At 45.7% G+C, this 25,416-nt stretch overlaps 1 protein-coding gene across 2 annotated transcripts in view; it reads right to left on the minus strand.

Moving 5' to 3' along the window:
* rabgap1l (RAB GTPase activating protein 1-like) overlaps positions 1-25,416 on the minus strand; it is a 489,306-nt gene that overhangs the window by 266,240 nt on the left and 197,650 nt on the right. The window lies entirely within an intron of this gene.

The following is a 25,416-nucleotide window of genomic DNA, read 5'->3' on the forward strand; positions in this document are numbered from 1 at the left end:
CTACACATCCGTGAACGTTACGGGCAATTTAGCATGGCCAACTCACCTATTTGCACATCTTTGGACTGAGAGAGGAAACCGGAGCACCCAGCAGAAACCCACTGTTACGGACCAGGCCAGACCCCTCCTCAAAACATTTCAAAGATGAAGACAACTTTGCTAGTTGTTTTAAGCAAGTGTGAAGTGGATATTCCAAGAATGATGCAACTTAAGTTTTAAGCAAAACAGAATTTATTTGCAAGATTACCGAATGAAAAACAAACAAAACAGAGTACAAAATAAAAACTTATCCGAAAACCCAACAGACGATCTCAACTTTGGTCCAAATTCCTGCAACAATTTCCATATACACCCCTTGGCAAAAAAAAAGAAAAATCAAACACAGGGTCTTACAGGAGAGAGGTCAGAGAGGGGGAAGATCACCATGGACCTGCCTCTTTGGGTCCAGCAGCTTCACAGCCCACTAGCAGTCCTGAATAACAAGACTCCTAAAATCCAAAACAAACCAAATCAAAGCAGAGAAAAGCTACGCTGGGAGAGTTGGCCACTCCCCTTTCATTATACAAGTGTTTTTTTTTATTTGAAAGCATTCTCAAGTAGTTAAACCCAGACATTTCAGAATCGCTGCTTTTATGACCCCTACGCTGAAAAAAAAGTCAAGGGCAGCATAACCTTGTTGAAGGAGCAGCATCATCACACCCACACAGGGAGAATGTGCAAACTCAGCACAGACAGTCACCCGAGGGTAGAATCAAACCGGGGTCCATGGTGCTGTGAGGCAGCAGTGCTAACCACTGTCTCTCTCTCTCTCTCTCTCCCTTCCCCCTTCCCCCTCCCCCCCCCCCCCCACCCCCCCATCCCACATACACACACACACAATCACACACAAGTAGAACAGAAGTAATACTCAAAGTTATAGCAAAAAGAAACTCCTAAGACATTGGTCTAACCGACATGTTATTGAATTGGGGATCAACACAGTGGTTTCATTGCCAAAACACAAAACAAAAACTGCAAGGAAACTATCCGTATGTTTGAAAGTCTGACACACAGACTTTTTACTGAGATTCTTTCACCCATAACATTTCCGGAAAAAAAAAAGTTTCTTTTTTTCTGCCCTAGTCATCTCATATGTGAACAAACAGGTGAAAATGTGTTTGTATTTGAAGAGTTTATATTTTAAGTATGTGTATTACTAATTAATAATTTATTTTTGCCACATATGGGAGGACTGGTTCTTTATAATGAATTGGATTGAAATGTGAGATTTATATATAATAATCATTTTTAAGTGTTTGGAGTTCAAAGTAGTGGTATATGGGCAATGGTCTATTTAAAAATTAATTAGGTCAATCTTTTCAGATCCATGATTTTAAAACTAATATGTGTCAGAGAACAGTTGACCACAAGGACCCCTGAGGCGTTAATGGAAGTTTGCATATATTGGGGGTTTACAACAGAAGAGAGAAAACATTGAGCCATTACCTTTGGCAGATGCTAGGTTAGGCAATTCTTCTTTTTTTTAAGTCTAGTTCTAAAGTTTTGAGATTCAGTTTGAAAGAGACCTGACTATGGTAGAGTAAGTACAGCCTCTCCAACAAAAAGAAGATTGAGCAGAGCAGTTTAGGACATAAGATACTTCCAGACCAGGAGTGTTTGGTTATAAATCAGCATTGGCTATTCAAAACTGAAAAAATCTAAGCTCTCAGTTGCGTGAGCAATCAAAGGAAAAGCTTCACAGCTCACAGGACGAAAAATCCAAATAAGCAGCTAAGCCAAAACTACAGTACGGACAGGGAAGGAAATTTTCTCTGGATCTTTACTAAATGTAATGTGGTAGTGCTGGGGAATAGATGGGATTTGTTCAGCCGTGTGCTTTGAGATCTTCCAATCAGTGCTTTATCTAGATAGCCTAGGTTAGGTCATCTTTTTTTCTGTTTCATTTGTGTAATACACATCTGTCCGATTGCTAAAACTAAATATGTTGCCTGATGTGCTCTTGTTTTAGTGAAAGGCCATCATGTTAAATTAACAGGTAGGTGGTCTATAAAGCCAAATTTCACCCTGGGATCTGATTTGTCCAGGAGTAACATCAGCTGGGAGCATAACAATATCCATTATTGTTTCTTGTTAAGTGACAAAACTTGGTTGAGCTTTTTTTATCCTAAATAAAATAGAGTCAGACATTATTTTAACAGCTTGGTTAATTAGTCATGTTTTACATTTGTAACAGCTGGCTGGATAACAAGATTTGATTTCCAGTGCACAATTTCTACCAGGGTCATGACATTATTGTAGAATTATACGCCAGTTAGCCTAAGACCTGAATCCATTATTCAGCAAGTAGCAATTGACTGCTTAGAAAATCAGAACACAATGAAGCAGCAACAACATAGATTTGTAACTGGGAACTAGTCTATCTGACTCCTCTTTCCTCGACATCTCTATTTCCATTTCTGGGGATAAGCTGGCCACTATTATTCACTTTAAACCCACCAACTCCCACAGCCATCTGGACTTTACATCTTTGTCCCCTGCTTCCTGTAAAGACTCCATTGCATTCTCCCAGTGAATCAGAGGGTGGTTAACAGTCATCACATTGGAATTCTGGGAGACATCACCACAGTCATCACAATGGCAGAAAGAGACCTCTGCAGGACATCCTCTATGATTTTGCTAAGAAGGACAGCTATTAGTCATTGCAGCAGATTTCTGGGAGACATCGCCACAATCATCACAACTGTACAGTAGGTCAGAAAGAACCTGGTGTCAAGGATTCAAGTTTAACCACACGTGATATTGGTGTTTCCCACCATCCCTCCTCCTGTGTGGAAGGGGGAGAGGGAGGAACTCAGAAATTGGATACCAATCTCACTATTGAATGCGGATTACAAAATTTTGTCAAAGGTTATCACCAACTGAGTCAGGCAGGCTCTGGGGTCAGTGAGTAAAACGTGAGGTCTGCAGATGCTGGAGATCAGAGCTGAAAATGTGTTGCTGGTTAAAGCGGCACGGTGGCACAGTGGTTAGCACTGCTGCCTCACAGCGCCTGAGACCTGGGTTCAATTCCCGACTCAGGCGACTGACTGTGTGGAGTTTGCACGTGGGTTTCCTCCGGGTGCTCCGGTTTCCTCCCAGTCACAAAGATGTGCGGGTCAGGTGAATTGGCCATGCTAAATTGCCCGTAGTGTTAGGTAAGGGGTAAATGTAGGAGTATGGGTGGGTTGCGCTTCGGTGGGTCGGTGTGGACTTGTTGGGCCGAAGGGCCTGTTTCCACACTGTAAGTAATCTAATCTAATCAAGTAATCTAAGCAGGTTGGGCAGCATCCAAGAAACAGGAAATTCGACGTTTCGGACCAGAGCCCTTCATCAGGATTCCTGATGAAGGGCTCTGGCCCGAAACATCAAATTTCCTGTTCCTTGGATGCTGCCTAACCTGCTGTGCTTTAACCAGCAACACATTTTCAGCTCTGGGGTCAGTGATTCACCCTGACCAAACCTGTGCTGTATCGGGCAGGAAGACCGCTGAGAGTCTCACACTCCTCAGGGATACTATCGTCTACATCCAGGACAGAGGGTTGGACACCTGCTTCATCACCTGGACCAGGAGAAAGCTTTTGACAGGATATCACACAGGTATATGAGAGATGTTCTCTACAAAATGGGCTTTGGGGAGGGAATCTGCAACTGGATCAGACTGCTCTACACCAACGTTGTCAGTGCAGTCTCAATCAATGGGTGGGAATTAGATAGCTTCCCAGTCAGATCTGGAGTCAGGCAGGGCTGCCCTCTCTCTCCTGCCTTGTTTGTGTGCTGCATAGAGCCATTTGCCGAGTCCATCAGGAAGGATGCGAGCCTGAGAGGGGTGACTAATCCTGGCAGTGAGGCCTGCAGGTTAAGGCCTCCCTGTACATGGATGACATCGCCGCTTTCTGCTTGGATCCACTGTCCGTGCGCAGACTCATGTGCATATGTGACCAGTTCGAACGGGCCTCGGGGGCCAAGGTAAACCGAGACAAGAGCGAGGCCATGCTCTTCGGGAATTGGGCCGACCAATCCTCGACCCCCTTCACCGTCAGGACCGAACACCTGAAGGTGCTGGGTATTTGGTTTGGGGAGGCTGGGGGGTGCGCCAAGTCTTGGGAGGAGCATATCAGCAAAGTGAGGCAGAAACTAGGCAAATGGAAGCTACGGTCGCTCTCCATCGCGGGAAAAAACCTGATCATCAGGTGTGAGGCACTGTCATTGCTGTTATACGTGGCACAGGTCTGGCCTATTCCCAGAACCTGTGCCGCTGCAGTCACCTGGGCCATCTTCCAATTTACATGGAGATCAAAGATGGACCGGGTCCGAAGGGACTCGCTGTACAAAGATCTGGGCAACGTAGGAGAAAATACACCCAATGCCACCCTCACCCTGATGGCCACCTTTGTGTGTGGCTGCATCAAGCTGTGCGTGGATCCCCGGTACGCAAACACCAAGTGTCACTACATACTGAGGTTCTACCTGTCCCCGGTGTTGCGAAGGATGGGCCTGGCCTCGCTGCCGCGGAACGCTCCGAGTAGTTGGACCGTTCCGTATCACCTGTTCTTTGTGGGGAAGTTTATGAAGAAAAACACCTTTGACCACAAGTTCATCAGAAAGTGGTCAGCACGCAGTGTCCTTGAGACCCTTCGGGAAAAGGAGAGGGCGGATCCTATTGAACAGTTCCCTGAGCAGACTGTCAAAGCCATTTGGCAGAATGCCTCATCGTCAGAACTTTCCAACAAGCACCAAGACATGGCTTGGCTGGTGATGAAAAGGGCTCTGCCTGTGAGATCCTTTATGCACACCCGGACTCTCAGCCGCACCGCGCGGTGCCCTCGAAACGGCTGCGGGGGGGGAAGAGACTGCCACACATCACCTCCTGAAATGTGCCAATGCAGAAGAAGCCTGGAGAGGAATGCATTGGTGTTTGTCGAGGTTCGTCCCGAGCAGCGCCATGATGCGGGACTCCGTGCTCTACGGCCTGTTCCCTGGGACGCACACCGAGACAAGCATCAACTGTGCCTGGAGGATCATCAACTCGGTGAAGGACGCTCTCTGGGTGGTCCGAAACCTGTTGATCTGCCAGCTGAAGGAGTTGACCCCGATTGAGTGTTGCAGACTGGCACATTCCAAGGTCCAGGACTACGGGTTGTGGGACGCGCTGAAGTTTGGGGCAGCTGCCGCCAAGGCGTGGTGGGGAAAGACCACCGTTTAACATCTGCCTGCCTAAGCACAGGGGCCGACGCAGTAAGGGGGCTCCACTGACCCCCAGCTAAATATGTGGATAGTAATCGTACAGACCTGTATATATGAATGATTACTCTGTCTCTGTATGCAAAGAAATGGAATGTTTACATATGTATGGCATGACCAATTGTACAGATCATCAAAATATTTTATGAATAAAGTACATTTTTGAAATTAAAAAAAAAGTGACTGATAAAAAGCAGACAACTGGCAAGGTAAAGGTGTACAAGGGAGCAACCATTAAGACAGTGGGCTGATATTAGAGTCAGTTAAGAGGCTTTGGCATGAGGAGGCTGAGCAGAGGTTTTTAAACTCTACTTTCTTCCTGTCGAGACTGAAAGCAGTAGGGATGGCAGTTAGGGCAGTGACATGTTCCTCTTGCAGAATGCAGGCGATCAGGGAGATTTCCATGGTCCTTAGTGGCTACGTGTGTGAGAGGTACACCTGGCTGCAGCTCCTGACAGACCATGTTTGGGAGCTGGATGTACTCAGGACCATCCAGGGTGCAGGGAACATCACTGATAAGAGCTATAGTGAAGTGGTCAATCCTAAGGCGCAGGTAGCTGGGTGACCACCAGAAGTAGTCGGGGGGGGGGGGGGATCGGGTTAGGGAGACAGATAATGCATTCCCCTCAATATCAGGGAAATTGGGGGCAGGGAAATTATGATGCAGTGAGGCATGACTTAGGTTGTGTGGATTGGAAAAACAGGCTTCAAGAGAAGAACACTAATGAGATGTGGGGATTGTTCAAGGAGCAGCTACTGCGTGTCCTCGATAGGTATGTACCAGTCAGGCATGGTGTAAAGGGCCTTGTGAGGCAGCCGTGGTTTAGTAAGGAATTGGAGTCCCTTGTGAAAGGGAAGAAGGCGGCATATGTAAAGATGAGGCGTGAAGGTTCAGTAGGGGCGATTGAGAGTTATAAGGTAGCCAGGAAGGAGCTAAAGAGGGAGCTAAGAAAAGCGAGAAGGGGACATGAAAAGTCTTTAGCTGGTAGGATTAGGGAAAACCCAAAGGCTTTCTATAGGTATGTCAAGAATAAAAGGATGACTAGGGTAGGTATCGGTCCAGTCAAGGATAGTAGTGGGAAGTTGTGTGTGGAGGCGGAGGAGATTGGAGAGACATTAAATCAGTACTTTTCATCAGTATTCACTCAGGAACAGGACACTGTTGCTGATGTGAATATGGAATCACAAATAATTAGAATGGATGCCCTGGAAATATGCAGGGAAGAGGTTTTGGGAATATTGGAAAGGATGAATATAGATAAGTCTCCTGGGCCTGATGGCATTTACCCCAGGATCCTATGGGAAGCTAGGGAGGAGATAGCAGAGCCATTGGCCTGGATTTTTATGTCGTCATTGTCAACGGGAATAGTACCAGAGGACTGGAGGATAGCGAATGTGGTCCCATTGTTCAAGAAAGGGAGTAGGGATAGCCCTAGTAACTATAGGCCAGTGAGTCTGACTTCAGTGGTGGGCAAAGTCTTAGAGAGAATGGTAAGGGATAAGATTTATGAACATCTGGGTAGGAATAACGTGATCAGGGATAGCCAGCATGGTTTTGTGAAGGGCAGGTCGTGCCTCACAAACCTTATTGAGTTCTTTGAGAAGGTGACTAAGGAAGTGGATGAGGATAAAGCAGTAGATGTTGTGTATATGGATTTTAGTAAGGCGTTCGATAAGGCTCCCCATGGTAGGCTAATGCTAAAACTTCGGAGGTATGGCATTGAGGATACATTAGAGGTTTGGATTAGGAATTGGCTGGCTGGAAGGAGACAGAGGGTAGTAGTTGATGGATTATGTTCATCTTGGAGCGCAGTTACTAGCGGTGTACCACAAGGATCTGTTTTGGGACCATTGCTTTTTGTTATCTTTATAAATGATCTAGAGGAAGGACTTGAAAGCTGGGTAAGCAAGTTTGCGGATGACACAAAAGTCGGTGGAGTTGTGGATAGTGAGGAAGGAAGTGGTAGGTTACAGCGGGATATAGATAAGTTGCAGAGCTGGGCGGAAATGTGGCAAATGGAATTCAATGTAGCTAAGTGCGAAGTCGTTCACTTTGGTAGGAATAACAAGATGATGGATTACTGGGTTAATGGTAGGCTACTTGGTAGTGTGGATGAGCAGAGGGATCTTGGTGTCTATGTACACAGATCTCTGAAAGTTGCCACCCAGGTAAATAGTGCTGTGAGGAAGGCATATGGTGTACTGGGCTTTATTGGCAGAGGAATTGAGTTCCGGAGTCCTGAGGTCATGTTGCAGTTGTATAAGACTCTGGTGAGGCCTCATCTGGAGTATTGTGTGCAGTTTTGGTCGCCATACTATAGGAAGGATGTGGAAGCTTTAGAACGAGTGCAGAGGAGGTTTACCAGGATGTTGCCTGGAATGGTAGGAAGATCGTATGAGGAAAGGCTGAGGCACTTGGGGCTGTTCTCATTGGAGAAGAGAAGGTTTAGGGGAGATCTGATAGAAGTGTATAAGATGATTAGGGGTTTAGATAGGGTAGATACTAAGAACCTTTTACCGCTAATGGAGTCAGGTGTTACTAGGGGACATAGCTTTAAATTAAGGGGTGGTAGGTATAGGACAGATGTTAGGGGTAGATTCTTCACACAGCGGGTTGTGAGTTCATGGAATGCCCTGCCCGTATCAGTGGTGAACTCTCCTTCTTTATGTTCATTTAAGCGGGCATTGGATAGGCATTTGGAAGTTATTGGGCTAGTATAGGTTAAGTAGGACTCGGTCGGCGCAACATCGAGGGCCGAAGGGCCTGTACTGCGCTGTATCCTTCTATGTTCTATGTTCTATGTTCTATCACGGATGCTGCCTTGGATATTTTTGAGGGGCTAGCAGCAGCAGTCAGGTCAGTAGCACTGTGCCAAGCTCTGAGGCTCAGAAGGAAAGGGTGCAGTCAGACAGAGCAATACTGATAGGAGGACAACAGACAGGAGATTCTGTGGCTGCAGATGAGAACCCCAGGATGGTGTGTTGCCTCTGGGTACCAGGGTCAAGGATGTCTCTGAGCGGTTGTACAACATTCTGAAGGGGGAGGGTGAACAGCCACAGGTCATTGTGCACATCGGCACAAAAGAGAGGTAGACAAAGGGATGGGGTCCTGTGAAATGAGTAAAGGGAGCTAGGTAAGAAGTTAAAAAGCTGGACCTCAAGAGTAGTGATATCCAGATTACTCCCAGTGCCATGCACCAGTGAGAATAGAAATAGAAAGATAGGCCAGATGAATGTGTGGCTGAGGAGCTGGTGTAGGGGGAGGGTTTTCAGTTCTTGGATCATTAGGATCTCTTCTGGGCTAGAGGTTACCCCATCCCTTTACAAGAGGAACGGTGTTGTACTTGAACCGGAGGGAGACCAATACCCTTATGGGGAGATTTGCTAGTATTACCCAGGAGGATTTAACTAGTTTGGCAGGGGTGTGGGACTCTGAATAAGAGCGGGACCATCGAGAAGTAGGGGTAAAATACAATAGCCATTCAGAGCAAATTTACTATTCAGGATATTCAGGGGCACAGTCAAGGGAGGAACTGGTTTAAAGGGCATTTATTTCAATGCATGAGGCCTGACTGGTAAGGCAGATGAGCTCAGAGCATGGATTCGCTCTAGGGACTGGGACATTATAGTTATAACACAAACCTGGCTGCTCAAAGTTACAGGATACAGAAGCTACAAGCATGAAGAAGTATAATTAAGCAAGGAGAAAGAGTTAGCCTTTTGATAAAGGAGTAGTCTTTGAGAAGACATTCTTAAGGGGTCATCAAATGAGGCCAAATAGTTAGAACTTAGGAACAAAAAAAGGGAATGTTGGGGCAGTATTATAGGCCCCCAAATAGCCAGCGAGCACTAGAGGAACAGATGTATAGAGAGATTGCAGACACCTGGAGGAATGATAGAGTAGTATTAGTTGGAGATTTCAATTTCCTCTATATTGATTAGGCTACTAAAAGGCCAGATGGGGTGGAATTTGTCAAATGTGTCCAAGAAAGTTTCCTATATCAGGATGGTGCAACACGGACCTCCTCTTCGGAAATGAGATCAGGCAAGTGACTGAAGGTTCAGAGAGCATTTTGGGTCCAGTGACCACAAATCTCTTAGTTTTAACATACCACATTAGCCAACATCCAGTCTTCTGGCATCTCACCTGTGCCTATCAATGTTACAAATATCTCAGTAAGGGCCCCAGCAATCACTTCCCTAGCTTCCCACACGCTTCTCAGGTATGACTGATCAGGTCTTGGGGACTCTTCCACCTTTCGTATTTTAAGACATCTAGCACCTCCTCCTCTGTAATATGGACATTTTTCAAGATGTCACCATCTATTTTCTCACATTCTATACCTTCTATGTCCTTCTCCACAGTTAACACTGATGCAAAAGACTCGTTTAGTATCTCCTCCATCTCTTGTGGTTCCACATATAGGCTGATTTTAAAACAATCCTATTCTCCCTCTTACCATTTTGTCCTTAATGTATTGATAAAATCCCTTTGGATTCTCTTTAACCTATTTTCCAAAGCTATCACATGTCCCCTTTTTGCCATACTGATTTCCCTCTTAAGTCTAGTCCTACTGCCTTTATACACTCTAAGGATTCTCTCAATCTCTGCTGTCTGTACCCGATATATGTTTCGTCTTTTTCCTGACCAAAACCTCCATTTCTCTGGTCATCCAGCATTCCCTACTCCTCCCAATCTTGCCTTTCACCCTAACAGGCACATACTGTCTCTGGACTCTTGTTGTTTCATTTCTGAAGTTTTCACAAGGATCAAAGGAAATGGTGAGGGTCAGTGGGTACAGGGGAAGGGAGCTCTGTCCTAATCCAGTCAGCCATGATTTTATTGAATGGCAAAGTACAATTGGAGGGATGAATGGTCCAATCATGCTAGCTCATTGTCTTTATGTTTTTAAACTAAATTCTACAAATGTTAAAGGTTTCAGGGAGGTCTGGAATTTATGAACAGAAGCCTCTAAAAGTGACATATTAAGGTCCTTTGCTTCAATAATAGAGACAGGATACAAAACCAAGGAGGTTTTACTGAACCTTTATAGATCACTGATAAGGCATAGCTGGAGCGTTGGGACAAATTCTGGGCACCAGGCTTCAAAAAGAATGTCAAGGTATTGGACAGTTCACCATGACTAACCTTCAACTGTCTCTATAACTTCCTACATCTCTCTAAGATCTCTCTGCTTCTCCAATTCTGGGTGGTTTTGCATTTCTAATTTTGACTGCTCCACCATTGGTGGGCTAAGCCCCACAGCAGTTTTGGTTCTAAACTCTCGAATTTCCTCCTTAAAACTCTCTGCCCCTTTCGTTTTTAGAAATGACCTCTTTTGACCAAACGTTTAGTCGTAGTTTTGGCTCCAATATCTCCTTTATGTAGTTCAGTGTCATGTGTTTGATCATGCTCCTGTATTTCATGAGACAGTTTATTAATATTGAAGGTGCTATACAAATATAAATTGTCGTCGTGTTAGCTAGGGTGCAGAGGAAATACACTAGAATGGTACCAGGGTCGTGGAGCTTCAGTTTTGTGCAGACATTAGAGAAACTGATCACAGACAGTTATACAGCCAGAGTTGTACAGCATGGAAACAGACCCCTCAGTCCAACTCATTCATACGAACCAGGCATCTTAATCTAATCTAGCCCCATTTACCGCCATTTGGCTCTCAGCCCTCTAAACCCTTCCTATTCATATACCCATCCAGGTGCCTTTTAAATGTAATTGTATCTGCTTCCACCACCTCCTTTGACAGCTCATTTCATAAAATGTTGCCCCTCAGGTGCCTTTTAAATCTTTCCCCTCTCATCTTAAACCTATGGCCTCTAGCTTTGGATTCTCCCACTATGGTGAAAAGACCTTAGCTATTCACCCTATCTATACCCCTCATGATTTTATAAACTTCTATAAAATCATCCCTCAGCCTCTGGCATTCCAGGGAAAATAGCCCCAACCTCTTCCTAGTTAAGAGGACATTTGACAGCAAAGTTTAAAATCAAGAGTGGTTTTAAAACAGCAGAAACTGTTTCCAGCGCAGGAGTTTTGTAAATCAGACAAAATTTTCAAATGATTTGCAAAGTATCCTGAGGAGAGACAGGAAACGTATCTTTAAACCATAAGTTATTGCATTTGGAATGTGCTACCTGATAGGCAAATTGAATAGCAACATTCAAAAAAGAATTAAGCAAATCCTTGAATTGGTTAAATGTGCAAGTCTATGAGGAAACAGCAGGAGGATGGGACTCATTCGCTCACTCCATCAAGGAGCCAGCATAGACTGGATGGGCTAAATGACCGTATTCTGTGATTCTCTGAATGCCAAGCTTCAAAACCATTGAAGTAAGCCTGTGAAAATGTGGATAGTTCTCTGTGCACAAGTGTTACAATACACCCATAGCTCAAACGGTGCCACGAGTTGCAGCCATCATCTTTCATTCAAAAGAAATAAATCTCATGCTCAACATTTTCCATTTTATAGCATTTTCATATCACATCTCACTGAGTTGCTATTGAGACAAAATTTGAATTTCATGTAAAATTGAAATTTTAACTGCTATTTTGTATGACTGGAAGGTTAGCTTTTCTCCAAGCTAATTTCTCAAAAGAAATTAGCTTGGAGAAAAGATATGGTGTCGGGTATACCGAAGAAAGCACAACACGTAACTCAAGATCCAAGCTGTTAAATATGACCGAAGCTATTGTATGCATTCATCATTGCCAGTGATGTTGTTGAGAGTTGGGAGTTATCGCTGCCTGTGCAGGTCTTAAGTAATAGCAGAGGTGTAGTCATTTATATCTGGGTTTCAATGAAACATGACAGAAGTGAATTTCACCGGGAAGCCTGTGTGACACAGCTTACGGGGAAGAACAGCCCTGTCCTTTAACTTGGCTGACAGGGGAGAAGAGACCTAACCCAACCAACAGGCCAGAGATGAGAACGTAGACCCAGCCAACACAGCAGAAACAAGGCCTAGACCCAGCCACAGACCACGGAGGAGCCCTGTGCTTTCACTGTGACATAGCCAGCAGTTTCCACAAGGTATGTGTGAAGAAATGCTTTTTGACATAATTCCTGAACTGTCCTGCTCTAATTGAAGCTATGTCCCCTTGTTTTGAATTCTCCAGCAATAGAAATTATTTCTCTCCATTTATCCTATTGAACACTAAAATCAAATCACCCCATACATCTAAACTCAGGGGAATAGAAACCTCATCCACATCACTAATACTGAGAATTTAATCCTTTCAATCCCGAGATCATACTGGGGAAGCTGTGGTGCACCCCTTCCTACCCCAATATCTCCAGCCAGAGGTCAGAACTGAACCCAGAATTCCAATTAGAGTCAAACCCAAGCTTTCTACAACTGGAACATTAACTTCCAACCTTTGCATTTCAATTCTCTCAAGATAATGGCCAACATTTCATTAGCAGTTTCAATGATTTTTACATAATTTCGCTAGCATTTCACACTGTCTGTCAATGTACCCCATCTACAATTCAACATTTTGTCTCATTTAGATAACATTCTCCTCTATTTTAAATCCTAGGTGCATGGCCTTACAGTGTATTTGACCTACTGCTATTTTGCCCACTTGCTTATTAGTCCTGTCCCTAAAATGGGATAATTCACCAGCAGATTAAATTAGTTCAATGCTTGCAGTCAGCCATTTAATCCTGGTACGAGCAAAAGAAAATGTCTCCTGTGCAATAACTGATTAACTCCATGATTACCTACAACACAATATCTAACATTAGGCACACTAGTACAACGGTTGAATAAATGCTATGAGCATTACTCCCAGCATGTAAATGCATGGCCAGATCTAGTGTCAAGAGCAGTGATAATACAAAGCCAGCATCCTGATTTAAGCAAAACATTGAACTGAATTGCTCTGATTTTGGTTTCGAGCAGAACAAAACAAAAAAAATCTATAAATGCAGGAGTGAAAACGGAGGGACAATTACATGAATAGTTTCCATCACATCCCTCATTGAGCTGTCAATATTAAATAAATCCTAGGTGTGACAATTTCAGGTTACAGTTTCAGCTCCTGAGGAGACAATTTTCTCCAAACCAACTGATGTGGCTAACAGTGAGTAGAATCCATGCATCACTATGTCTGTTAAAATAGGACAACCTGTATATTATTGCTTTTCCAATGAGGGGAGACAAATCAAAGTGCATTAATATCCAGTGCACACGAGCAGCAGTGTGCGCAAACTGTAAGATGCACTGAGAAATTTGATTAGGCACCTGAGACAGCACCTTCCAAACTCACAACCTCTTCCATTGAGAAGGACAAGGACAGCAGATATATGCCAATACTAGCACCTGCAAGTTTCCCTCACTCACCACCCTGACTTGAAAATATGTCGTTCCGTTCCTTCACTGTCACAGGTTAATATCCTGGAAATCCCTCCCTATTAGCATTGTGAGTCTATCTACAGCACAAGGACTGCAGCGGTTCAAGAAGGCAGCTCACCATCACATTATCAAGAGCAACTAGGGACAAGCAATAAATGCCAGCTCAGCCAGTGATGACCATGTCCTGTGAATAAATAAAGGAAAACAACCTTGAGTGTGTTAATCACCACATGAACAACTCTCTTAAAATAATTAGTTGACTTGTAATGTGGTGAATTTACTCTTACTGAAAGCAAATAAAATCATAGGCAGGGGCCCTTTCTCTAAGTACAAAAGAAATACCTTGAAGCTTCATGCCTTTTTTTGAATTGTCTCAGTGTGTATAGTCAAATGATAACCATGAAACCATGGCCAATTGTCAAAAAAACTCCATATTGTTCGATAATGTTCGTTATGGAAGGAAGTCTGCCGTCCTTACTTGGTTCTGGCCTACAGACACACTTTAATGTGAGTGACGCTTAAATGCAACTAGGAGAAAGTGAGGACTGCAGATGCTGGAAATCAGTAGCTGAAAAATGTATTGCTGGAAAAGTGCAGCAGGTCATGCAGCATCCAAGGAGCAGGAAAATCGACGTTTCGGGCATAAGCCCTTCTTCAGGAATGAGGAAAGTGTGTCCAGCAGGCTAAGATAAAAGGTAGGGAGGAGGGACTTGGGGGAGGGGCGATGGAGATGTGATAGGTGGAAGGAGGTCAGGGTGAGGGTGATAGGCCGGAGTGGGGGTGGGGGCGGAGAGGTCAGGAAGAAGATTGCAGGTTAGGAAGGCGGTGCTGAGTCCAAGCGTTAGGACTGAGATAAGGTGGGGGGAGAAGAAATGAGGAAGCTGGAGAAATCTGCATTCATCTCTTTTGATTGGAGGGTTCCTGGACAGAAGATGAGGCGCTCTTCCTCCAGGCGTCGTGTTGCCATGGTGTGGCAATGGAGGAGGCCAAGGACCTTCATGTCCTTGACGGAATGGGAGGGGAAGTTAAAGTGTTCCACCACGGCGCGGTTGGGTTGGTTGGTGCGGGTGCCCCAGAGGTGCTCTCTTCCACAAGTAGGAGACCTGTCTGCCCAATGGAGAGGAGGCCACATCGGGTGCAGCGGATGCAGTAAATGATGTGTGTGGAGGTGCAGGTGAATTTGTGACAGATATGGAAGGATCCCTTGGGGCCTTGGAGGGAAGTGAGGGGGGAGGTGTGGGCACAAGTTTTGCATTTCTAGCGGTTGTAAGGGAGAGTGCCGGGATTGGAAGTTGGGTTGATGGGGGGTGTGGACCTGATGAGGGAGTCGCGGAGGGAGTGGTCTTTCCGGAATGCTGATAGGGGAGGGGAGGGAAATATATCCTTGGTGGTGGGGTCTGTTTGGAGGTGGCGGAAATGAAGAAGGATGATACGATGTATCTGGAGGTTGGTGGGGTGGTAGGTGAGGACCAGTGGGTATCTGTCCTGTCCTGTCCTCGCCTCCACGCCGATCTCTACCCCCGCGCCTAACCCCGCCCCCACACTTAACCCCGCCCCCACACTTAACCCCGCCCCCACGCCCAACTCTGCCCCAGTCCCAGCACCCAGCCCTGCCGTATTTTCACCATCCCTCCAGACCTCTTTCCACTCCGAGGATGAAAGATCAGTCCTCAGCAGAGGCCTCACCTTCATTCCCCTACACTCCCAGATTAACGAGTTCAACATGCGACGAGACATCGAACAATTCTTCTGCCGCTTTCACCTCCGCGCCTACTTCTTCAACCAGGATTTTCACCCACCCTCAGACAACCCCTTCTCCCACCTCCAATACATACCATCCACATGGACACCCCGTGCTGACCTCTTACCTGACCTCGATCTCTTCATAGTCAACTGCTGCCGTGACATTAACCGCCTCAACCTGTCCATCCCTCTCACCCTCGCAACATGCAGTCCTCTGCTCCAACCCCAACCTCATTGTCAAACCGGCAGACAAGGGAGGCGCGGTGGTAGTTTGGCGCACCGATCTTTACATTGCTGAGACTAAACGTCAACTCGCGGACACCTCTTCCTACTGCCCCCTTGACCATGACCCCATGTCCCACCACCAAACCATCATCTCCCCGACCATCCATAACCTCATCACCTCAGGGGATCTCCCACTCACCGCCTCCAACATCAGAGTCCCACAACCCCGCACCGCCCGTTTCTACCTCCTGCCCAAAATAAACAAACCCAACTGCCCCGGCCGACCCATTGTCTCAGCCTGTTCCTGCCCCACCAAACTCATCTCTGCATACCTCGACACGGTCCTGTCCCTCATAGTCCAAGAACTCTCCACCTACGTTCGGGACACCACCCACACCCTCCACCATGATTTTCACTTCCCCGGCCCCCATGGACATCCAGTCCCCATACACCTTCATCCTCCATCATGAAGGCCTCAAAGCCCTCCGCTTCTTCCTTTCCTGCCGACCCAACCAGCACCCTTCCACTGACACCCTCCTTCGACTGACTGAACTGGCCCTCATTCTGAACCACTTCTCTTTCCAATCCTCCCACTTCCTCCAAACCAAAGGAGTAGCCATGGGCACCCGCATGGGCCTCAGCTGTGCCTGCCTTTTCGTTGGATATGTGGAACAGTTCATCTTCCACAGCTACACTGGCACCACACCCCCACCTTTTTCGCCGCTACATCGATGACTGTATCGGCGCTACCTCGTGATCCCACGAGGAGGTTGAACAGTTCATCCACTTCACTAACACATTTCACCCCGACCTCAAATTTACCTGGACCGTCTCAGACTCCTCCCTCCCCTTCCTAGACCTCTCCATTTCTATCTCGACTCAACACGGACATTTACTATAAACCGACCGACTTCCACAACTACCTAGATTACACCTCCTCCCACCCTGCCCCCCTGTAAAAACGCCATTCCATATTCCCAATTCCTTTGCTTCCGCCGCATCTGCTCCCAGGAGGATCAATTCCAACACCGCACAACCCAGATGGCCTCCTTCTTCAAAGACTGCAATTTCCCCTCAGACGTGGTTGACGATGCTCTCCACTGCATCTCCCCCACTTCCCGCTCCTCCGCCGTTGAACCTCACCCCTCCAATCACCACCAGGACAGAACCCCACTGGTCCTCACCTACCACCCCACCAACCTCCAGATACATCGTATCATCCTTCGTCATTGCCACCACCTCCAAACGGACCGCACCACCAAGGATATATTTCCCTCCCCTCCCCTATTAACATTCCGGAAAGACCACTCCCTCCATGACTCCCTCGTCAGGTCCAAACTCTCCACCAACCCAACCTCCACTCCCGGCACCTTCCCCTGCAACCGCTAGAAATGCAAAACTTGCGTCCACACCTCCCCCCTCACTTCCCTCCAAGGCCCCAAGGGATCCTTCAATATCTGTCACACATTCACCTGCACCTCCACACACATCATTTACTGCATCCGCTGAACCCGATGTGGCCTCCTCTCCATTGGGGAGACAGGTCGCCTACTTGCGGAACGTTTCAGAGAGCACCTCTAGGACACCCGCACCAACCAACCCAACCGCGCCGTGGTGGAACACTTTAACTCCCCCTCCCATTCCGCCAAGGACATGAAGGTCCTTGGCCCCCCTCCATTGCCTGACCATGGCAACACAACGCCTGGAGGAAGAGCGCCTCATCTTCTGTCTAGGAATCCTCCAACCACAAGGGATGAATGCAGATTTCTCCAGTTCCTCATTTCTTCTCCCCCCACCTTATCTCAGTCCCAACCTTTGGACTCAGCACCGCCTTCTTGACCTGCAATCTTCTTCCCGACCTCTCCGCCCCCACCCCCTCTCCGGCCTATTACCCTCACCTTAACCTCATTCCACCTACCGCGTCCCCAATGTCCCTCCCCCAAGTCCTTCCTCCCTACCTTTTATCTTAGCCTGCTTGGCACACCTTCCTCATTCCTGAAGAAGGGCTTATGCCCGAAATGTCAATTCTCCTGCTCCTTGGATGCTGCCTGACCAGCTGCGCTTTTCCAGCAACACAGTTTTCAGTGACACTTAAATGCTCCTTGAATTGGCCTAGGAAACCTCTCCATTATAACAATTGGTAGAAACTCTCAAATACCTGCTCAATGATGCCCAGTTCGGGTTCCACCAGGGTCACTCAGCTCCTGACTTCATTACAGCTTTGGTTCAAATAGGAACAAAAGCACTGAATTCCAGACGTGAGATGAGTGACAGAACTTGGTATCAAGGCTGCAATCAATTGCATTACCATCACAATCTCCCATTTTGGAGGTTACCATTGACCACAAACTGAGCTGGACTAGCCATATAAATACTGTAGATTGTCAGAGATTAGGAATCCCACAGTGTGTACCCCACCTCTAGACATCAAGGCTTGTCCTCCATCTACAAGGCACAAGTCAGAGGTGTGACAGCATAATGCCCACTGGCCTGAATGAATGCACCTCCAACAGCAGTCAAGAAGCTTGACACCATTCAGAACAAAGTAACCCACTTGACTGGCGCCACTTCCACAAACATTCACTCCCTCTACCACCAACATTCAGTAGCAGCAGCGTGTACCAGCTAGAAGATGCACTGCAGAAATTCAACAAGGCAGCACCTTCCAAAACCACAACGACTTCCATCAAGAAGGACAAGGACAGCAGAGAACACCTCCACTGGCAAGTTCCCTTTCCATCCTAACATGGAAATCTATCATTGTTCCTTTTATGTCAAAATCCTGGAATTCTCTCCCGAGCAGAATTGTGGATCTACCCACAGCACATGAACCACAGTGGTTCAAACTGAAGCTCACCACCACCTTCTCCAGGGAAAATAGGGACGGGCAATAAATGTTGGCCGGCCAGCAATGTCCACATCCCATGAATAAAATATACTAATCACCAAAGTGGTAAGGTTCTTAAGATGATTGACAATATCTAGAGAATGAAGTTATACAGAAGTCTTGTCAAACTTGTATTGAATCTTAGTTACATCGCATCTTTCTTAATATGAATGATTCCATGGTCCTATTTTTAATCTTCCATTGATTTGGAAAATATTGCGGCAATTTTCAATTTCAAGCCACGCAAAAGTGATGGTGAGGCTAGAAAACAAGTCTCCAGAAAGAGTGTGACCTATGGTTCTGTCAATTTTCCATGAGCTTACTGGCAGCCGGCAAAGCTATCCTCTCTCCAAATACTAACTTACTTATTCTCTGAAATAATATAGAGGCACTAGAGAAGGAGCAAGATAGATTTACAAAGATGATACGAGAACTGAAAAATTAAAACTATTGTAAATCATTGAAAAGATTGGGGGCTTTTCTTTTGAAAAAGAGAACTGAGGGATGATATAACAGAGATCTTTAATATTATGAAGAGACTTCACCAAAAAGTAATTGTGCAAAATGTAGGTTATTATTAATATAATAGTCATATATTTGTACACATTGAGCATTGATTAACTGACAGAAAACAAAGAAAAAGTACACTGGTCAGCTTCAGTGCGTGAGCCTCAGAAATCTTTAACAATGACTAATGTGATGATTGAATTTAATACATCCAGCTTTGTTGCCTGCAAAAACCTATGTGGGAATGTTAGCTCTGAGGAGGATGTGTCGAGACTGCAAAGGTATTTGACAGGGTTAAATGAGTGGACATGAATGTAGCAGATGGAATACAATGTGGAGAAATGCTTGGTTGGAAGAGACAAAAATGCAGAGTATTTTTGAACGGTGAGAGATTGAAAAGTGTCAATGTTCAGTTTGAAATGCTGTTTTGAACATAAATCACAGAAAATTAATATGCAGCATGCAGTAGTTAGGAAAGTAAATAGCTCATTAGACGTTTATTAAAAAGGGTTTGGGATATAACAATAAATAAGTCTTAATCCCCAATTGTACAGGTGGGACCACACTGGAAGTATTTTGGACAACTCTGGTCTCCTTACCTAGAAAAAAACTTGAGTTTTTGCCTACAAGGGAATGCAATGAAGATTCACTGGACTGATTCCTAAAATGATGGAATTATCCTACGAGAAAAGGTTGAGTGGATTAGGCCTACATTCCCTAGAGTTTAGAAGAATCAGAGATGATCTAATTGAAACATGGAACATTATTAACAGGCTTGACAGATTAGCTGTTAGGGGAATGGTTCCCCTGCCTCTGGGAAATCTAGAGTTGGAGGTTACAGTTTCAGAATAAAGGGTCAGCCACTTAGAAACCAACATTATTAATTGGATATTGAACGTTGAATGATATTCAGTTAGCATAGATTAATCTATGCTCATATCACATGCATACACATATTTATTGACAGATGGATATATACAATATGTGAGAGCATACTGAAATTGGAATATTTGGATTTGGATGTGCATTTGTGACATTTGCATGCCTAAGTAAAAGCTTATTAAAGTCTGAAAAGATTAGGTTCCAGTTTGACTCTCCGTTGTCTGGTCTCTTGGAAAGAAAGAGATGAGAATTTTCTTGACTCTAAGGATTTTGAATTTCCAAATATTCTCCTTCAAAATGCTGGAGAAGCTGTCACAGTGTTTTCAAGTCCAAGATGTTGCTATAGGAGGTGCATACACCTCTAAATACTGTCAATTATTACCACCATGATTTCTATTTAGTCTCAGGCAGTGGCACTTAGGCAAAGCCTCTCACTGAACATTACCTATATACAGTACAATCTTCAAATAAACAACACATTGGTTCATATGCTTGAGTATGTATAGTTCCATTCTCATGCAATCTCACGTTATAAGGAAATCCTGCATTGGCCATTCCATTTAAACAAATGGAGTCGGTATAGTGTTATAGCCACCACGGGTAAGGAAAGTTCACGTTCTATAAATAACTATCTAAATTCTTCAATCACGTTAAAATCAGTTTGTGATGAAGTAACACACGTTATTGCAGAACTGACTGTATTAAGAGAAAGTGAGGACTGCAGATGCTGGAGATCAGAGTTGAGTGTGTGGTGCTGGAAAAGCACAGCAGGTCAGGCAGCATCTGAGGAGCAGGAGAATCAATGCTTCAGGCATAAGCCCTTCATCAGGAATGAGGCTTGTGGGCCGGGTTGGGCAAGGAAGGTATCCTTCGAGGAGGCTTCACAGGAAGTTTAAAATCAACGAGGGGAAAGTGAGGACTGCAGACGCTGGAGATCAGAGTCAAGAGTGACACTTCAACTCCCCCCTCCCACTCCACCAAGGACGTGCAGGTCTTGGACCTCCTCCATGGCCAAACCCTAACCACTTGACACCTGGAAGAAGAATGCCTCATCTTCTGCCTTAGGACCCTCCAACCACACTGGATCAATGCGGATTTCACCAGTTTCTTCATGTCCCCTCCCCCCCACCTTATCCCAGTCCCAAGCCTCCAACTCGGTACTGCACTCCTAATCTGTTCACCTTCCTTCCCACCTAACCACTCCACCCTCCTCTCTGACCTATCACTTTCACTCCACCTTCATCTACCTATTCACCTTCCCCCACACCCCAACCCACCCAGCCCCCACCCTCATTTATCTCTCAGTCCCCTGCAGCCCACAAGCCTCGTTCCCGATGAAGGGCTTATGCCTGTAACGTCGATTCTCCTGCTCTTTGGATGCTGCCTGACCTACTGTGCTTTTCCAGCACCACATCTCGACTGTAATAAGGCTCAAATCAGAGAAACAGGCCCTTCAGCTCACCATCTCTATACTGACCAACAAACACCCTACAACAGTAAACCCCTTAACCTGCACTTGGTCCACAGTTTACTATGCCCTGGCATTTTAACTGCTTGTCCAGATGCTTCTTCAATGTTGCAAGAGTACCTGCCTCCAACTGCCTCATAATTTTGCGTATCTTAATCAGATCTTTCCTCAACCTCCTCTGCCCCAGGGAGAACAATCCCAGTCCATCCAGTCTGTCCTCATAACTGAGTCTTTCAAGCCCAGGCAACACCCTGGTGAATCTCCTCTGCACTTTCCCCAGTGCAATCACGTCCTTCTAATAATGTGGTGACCAGAACTGCACACTTGCAACACAAGAAGAACGGAATAAGAGATTTAAAGATCTTTAGAAATAAAGGACATGGAGATCATGCAGAATAGTGAGGCTGAGGTAAATCAGGCATAGTGAGAAAAGAGACATGGTGGATTCAGGGGCTGAATGGCCTATTTGTGACCATTTTAGAGTCATCGTCATAAAGGTGTACAGCATGGAAACAAACCTTTCGGTCCAACCCGTCCATGCCGACCAGATATCCCAACCCAATCTAGTCCCACTTGCCAGCACTTGGCCCATATCCCTCCAAACCCTTCCTATTCATATACCCGTCCGAATGCCTCTCAAATGTTGCAATTGTACCAGTCTCCACCACATCCTCTGGCAGCTCATTCCATACACATACCAAACTGTGTGTGAAAAAGTTGCCCCCTAGGTCTCTTTTACATCTTTCCCCTCTCACCCAAAACCTATGGCCTCTCGTTCTAGACTCCCTGACCCGATATCCATGCCTTTCTTACACGTTATTCAGTGTAGAGGGCTGGGATGGTGCATAGTTCCAGAGGGGGATGCTGGATAAAGGAAGAGAGAAAATAGTTTACAAAAAGAAAAGTGAGGACTGCGAGCTCCCTGACTGTGCTTGTAATAAAAGACTGGTATTTATATTCCTCAACACAATCCATCTCCACACAAACCACCAGCTCCATTTCCTTTGTTGAAGAATCCATAATAAAAGGAAATATTTACACTCTATTTACAGGATACTGCTCTGAAATGTGTCCAGATGTTAGATAACATTACCCAGTTATTCATTCTTTGACCTTGCTTGGCTGCCTCTGCCTTTGTTAAAGAGCTGGAAATGGAGTCTTCAAGCAATCTCATACACCCTCTTAGCCTGCAGGAGAAAGATGCTATTAACTGATTTCATTTGCAAGCACAAAGTTGTGATTGCTTTGCAGATTGCTATCAGTATTTGGGAAACAAGCCCGCTGATCCTGCAGTTCTTTCATCTGAGATTGAATTTGACAGTATGCAGAATAAATGTATTCAGCGCTGTGTTTGATACAGAAAATAACAATCTCGTAAAATGAGCACTTGGAAGAGTGCAGATTAATCTGTTTATCACACAGGGCTCCATGTTTCCCCATGATACATCACCAAAATGAAAAGTGGCCTTTGACACAACTGCCTGCCCGATGTATTTGCATATATAAGAGCAGCGTGGGCTGATCTGACCACAACGAGAGAGAATTAAGCAAGCCAATAAAGTGTCAATTGATTCAGCTTGCAATCTTAACATATGGTGTCAGAATCACCAGTTGTGCCACCCACTGTTGCTGTCATCATTTCAACCCATTCTAAATTAGAGTGACATATTATTCAAGTGCATTTCGCGAGCACTTATCTTCAGCCAGTTTATACTGTAGCCTGTGGGTTGCCTTTCAGTTTCAGAATCAGACTGGAAGATTTGTGCGCATGTATGTGTGAGAGAGGGAAAGGGAGAGGGGGAGAGAGAGAGAGAAGTGAGAGTGAGAGTGAGATTGATTGAGAGAAGAGAGTTTTAGAAGCTGCACCATCTTGTTGGGCTCCCAGCCTTTATTTAGCAAACAGCACTCTTGCCGCCAGGGAGACAAAATGTTGTGGGATCACAGCCCATTCAGTGAACTGCATATGAGTTAGACTGACACTTCAATACAGTACTGAAGTAGCACTGAACTGCAGTCTGCCCATTAAATAGAGGGACTCGTTCACCCTTCAGGTGGGATTAAAAGTTCCCTGGTAACTTTCCCTCTAAATTGCGAGACTCCAAACATGCTGTGCCATGCTTGGAAGGTTTTATTTTAAGTTTTTTGGCTTTCTATCTTTTCCACATGCAGAGTAAGAATGAGATAGGGAGAGGAAGAGATGAATGCTTTCAGTTTGCAGGCTCTGAATGTTACTCTCTCCACTGCACTGGTGCTTACATCTCTGAATACTCTATAACTCAACCACTCCGAAAGTAAAAGACTTTTGGAGTCTGGAATAAAAGACTCCAGACCAAAGGGGTAGCTGTGGGCCCCGGTTATGCTTTCCTCTTTGTCGGGTAGGTGGGACATCCCATCTTCCGCACCTAAACCAGCACCATTCCCAACTTTTTCCTCCACTACATTAATAACTGCATTGGCACCACCTCATGCTCCAATGAGGAGGTTGAACAGTTCACCAACTGCACAGACACCTTCCACCTTGACTTCAAGTTCACCGAGACCATCTTAGGCACCTCCCACTCCTTCCTGGACCTCTCCATCTCTATTTCAGGTGACCGGCTCAACATGGACATCTACTTCAAACCCACCGACTCCCACAACTACCCGGACTACACCTCCCACACCACCAAACCCCCTACACACCCATAAAAATATTGTCCCTTACACCCAATTCCTCTGTCTCCCTGCATCTGCTATCAAAAGGACCAATTCCACCACAGAACATCTCAGATGGCCTCCTTCTTCAAGGACCGAAACTTCCACTCCCACATGGTCAACAATATCCTCCAGTGCATCTCCTCCACTTCCTGCAACTCTGTTCTAGAACCCCTCCCCCCCAGTCCTCAGCTTCCACCCCAACTACCTCTGGATACAACTCATCATCCTCTGCCATTCCTACAAACAGACCCCGCCCCATCCCTATCTGCTTTCAGCAGAGACCATTCCCTCTGTGACTCCCTTGTTAGGTCCATGCCCAACACTAACCCACCCTCCATCTCTGGCACTTTTCTTTGCCAGTGCAAGAGGTGTAAAACCATTGGCCATACCTCTCCATGCAGCCCCCCCCCCCCCCCCCAATCCCCTCACCTCCAATGCAAGGCCCCAAAGGATCTTCCCACAGTTGGCTGAGATTTTCCTTCACCTCCACACATCTCATCGACTGTATCCGTTGCTCCTGATGTGTTCTCCTCTATATGGGGAGACAGGATGCAAACTTGGAGAATGTTTCAGAGAACATCTCTGGGACACGCACCAAACAACCCTGTGGCTGAAGACTTCAATGCCCCGTCCCACTCCACCAACGACATACAAGCCCTGGGCCGCCTCCACTGCCAGGTTCCAGCCACCTCACACCTGGAGGAAGAACGCCTCATCTTCTGCCTTGGGACCCTCCAATCACACAGCATCAATGTTGGTCTCACCAGTTTCCTCACCTCCTCTCCCCACACCTTATCCCAGATCCAACCTTCTAATTCAGCACCACCCTTGAACTGTTCTACCTGTCCCTTTTTCTTTCTACCTATCCACTCCACCCTCCACTCCGACCTATCACTATGAAACCCCATCTTCATCGATCTCTAACATTCCCAGCTACCTGCCTCCCAAGCCCCATCCCCTCCCAATTATCTGTCAGTCTCCTTGGGAACCCCCCTCCACATTCCTGATGAATAATTCATGCTCGAAATGTTGACTTTCCTGCTCTTTGGATGCTGCCTGACCAGCTCAGCTTTTCCAGTACCACGCTTTTTGACTCTGATCTCCAGCATCTGCAGTCCTCATTTTCTCCTGAAAGACTTTTGATGCCACTCAGTCTCGAATTCTCCCCCTGTCCTTCTGAGCAATATTGCATTGCACAGCTCAAAGATATGCAGCACTTCATTTTCAAGTTGTAAAGGCCTCCTGATATTCCAGTTATTTGTAGACTAACTTTCATTTCAGTTTATAAACCCAAAGAGGAAAATATGTTGTCTCTTAGTCAGACCCAGCATTTGCTTTTATCATGCTTCCC

The sequence above is a fragment of the Hemiscyllium ocellatum genome, chromosome 9 (assembly GCF_020745735.1).
Source record: "Hemiscyllium ocellatum isolate sHemOce1 chromosome 9, sHemOce1.pat.X.cur, whole genome shotgun sequence".
Taxonomy (NCBI): domain Eukaryota; kingdom Metazoa; phylum Chordata; class Chondrichthyes; order Orectolobiformes; family Hemiscylliidae; genus Hemiscyllium; species Hemiscyllium ocellatum.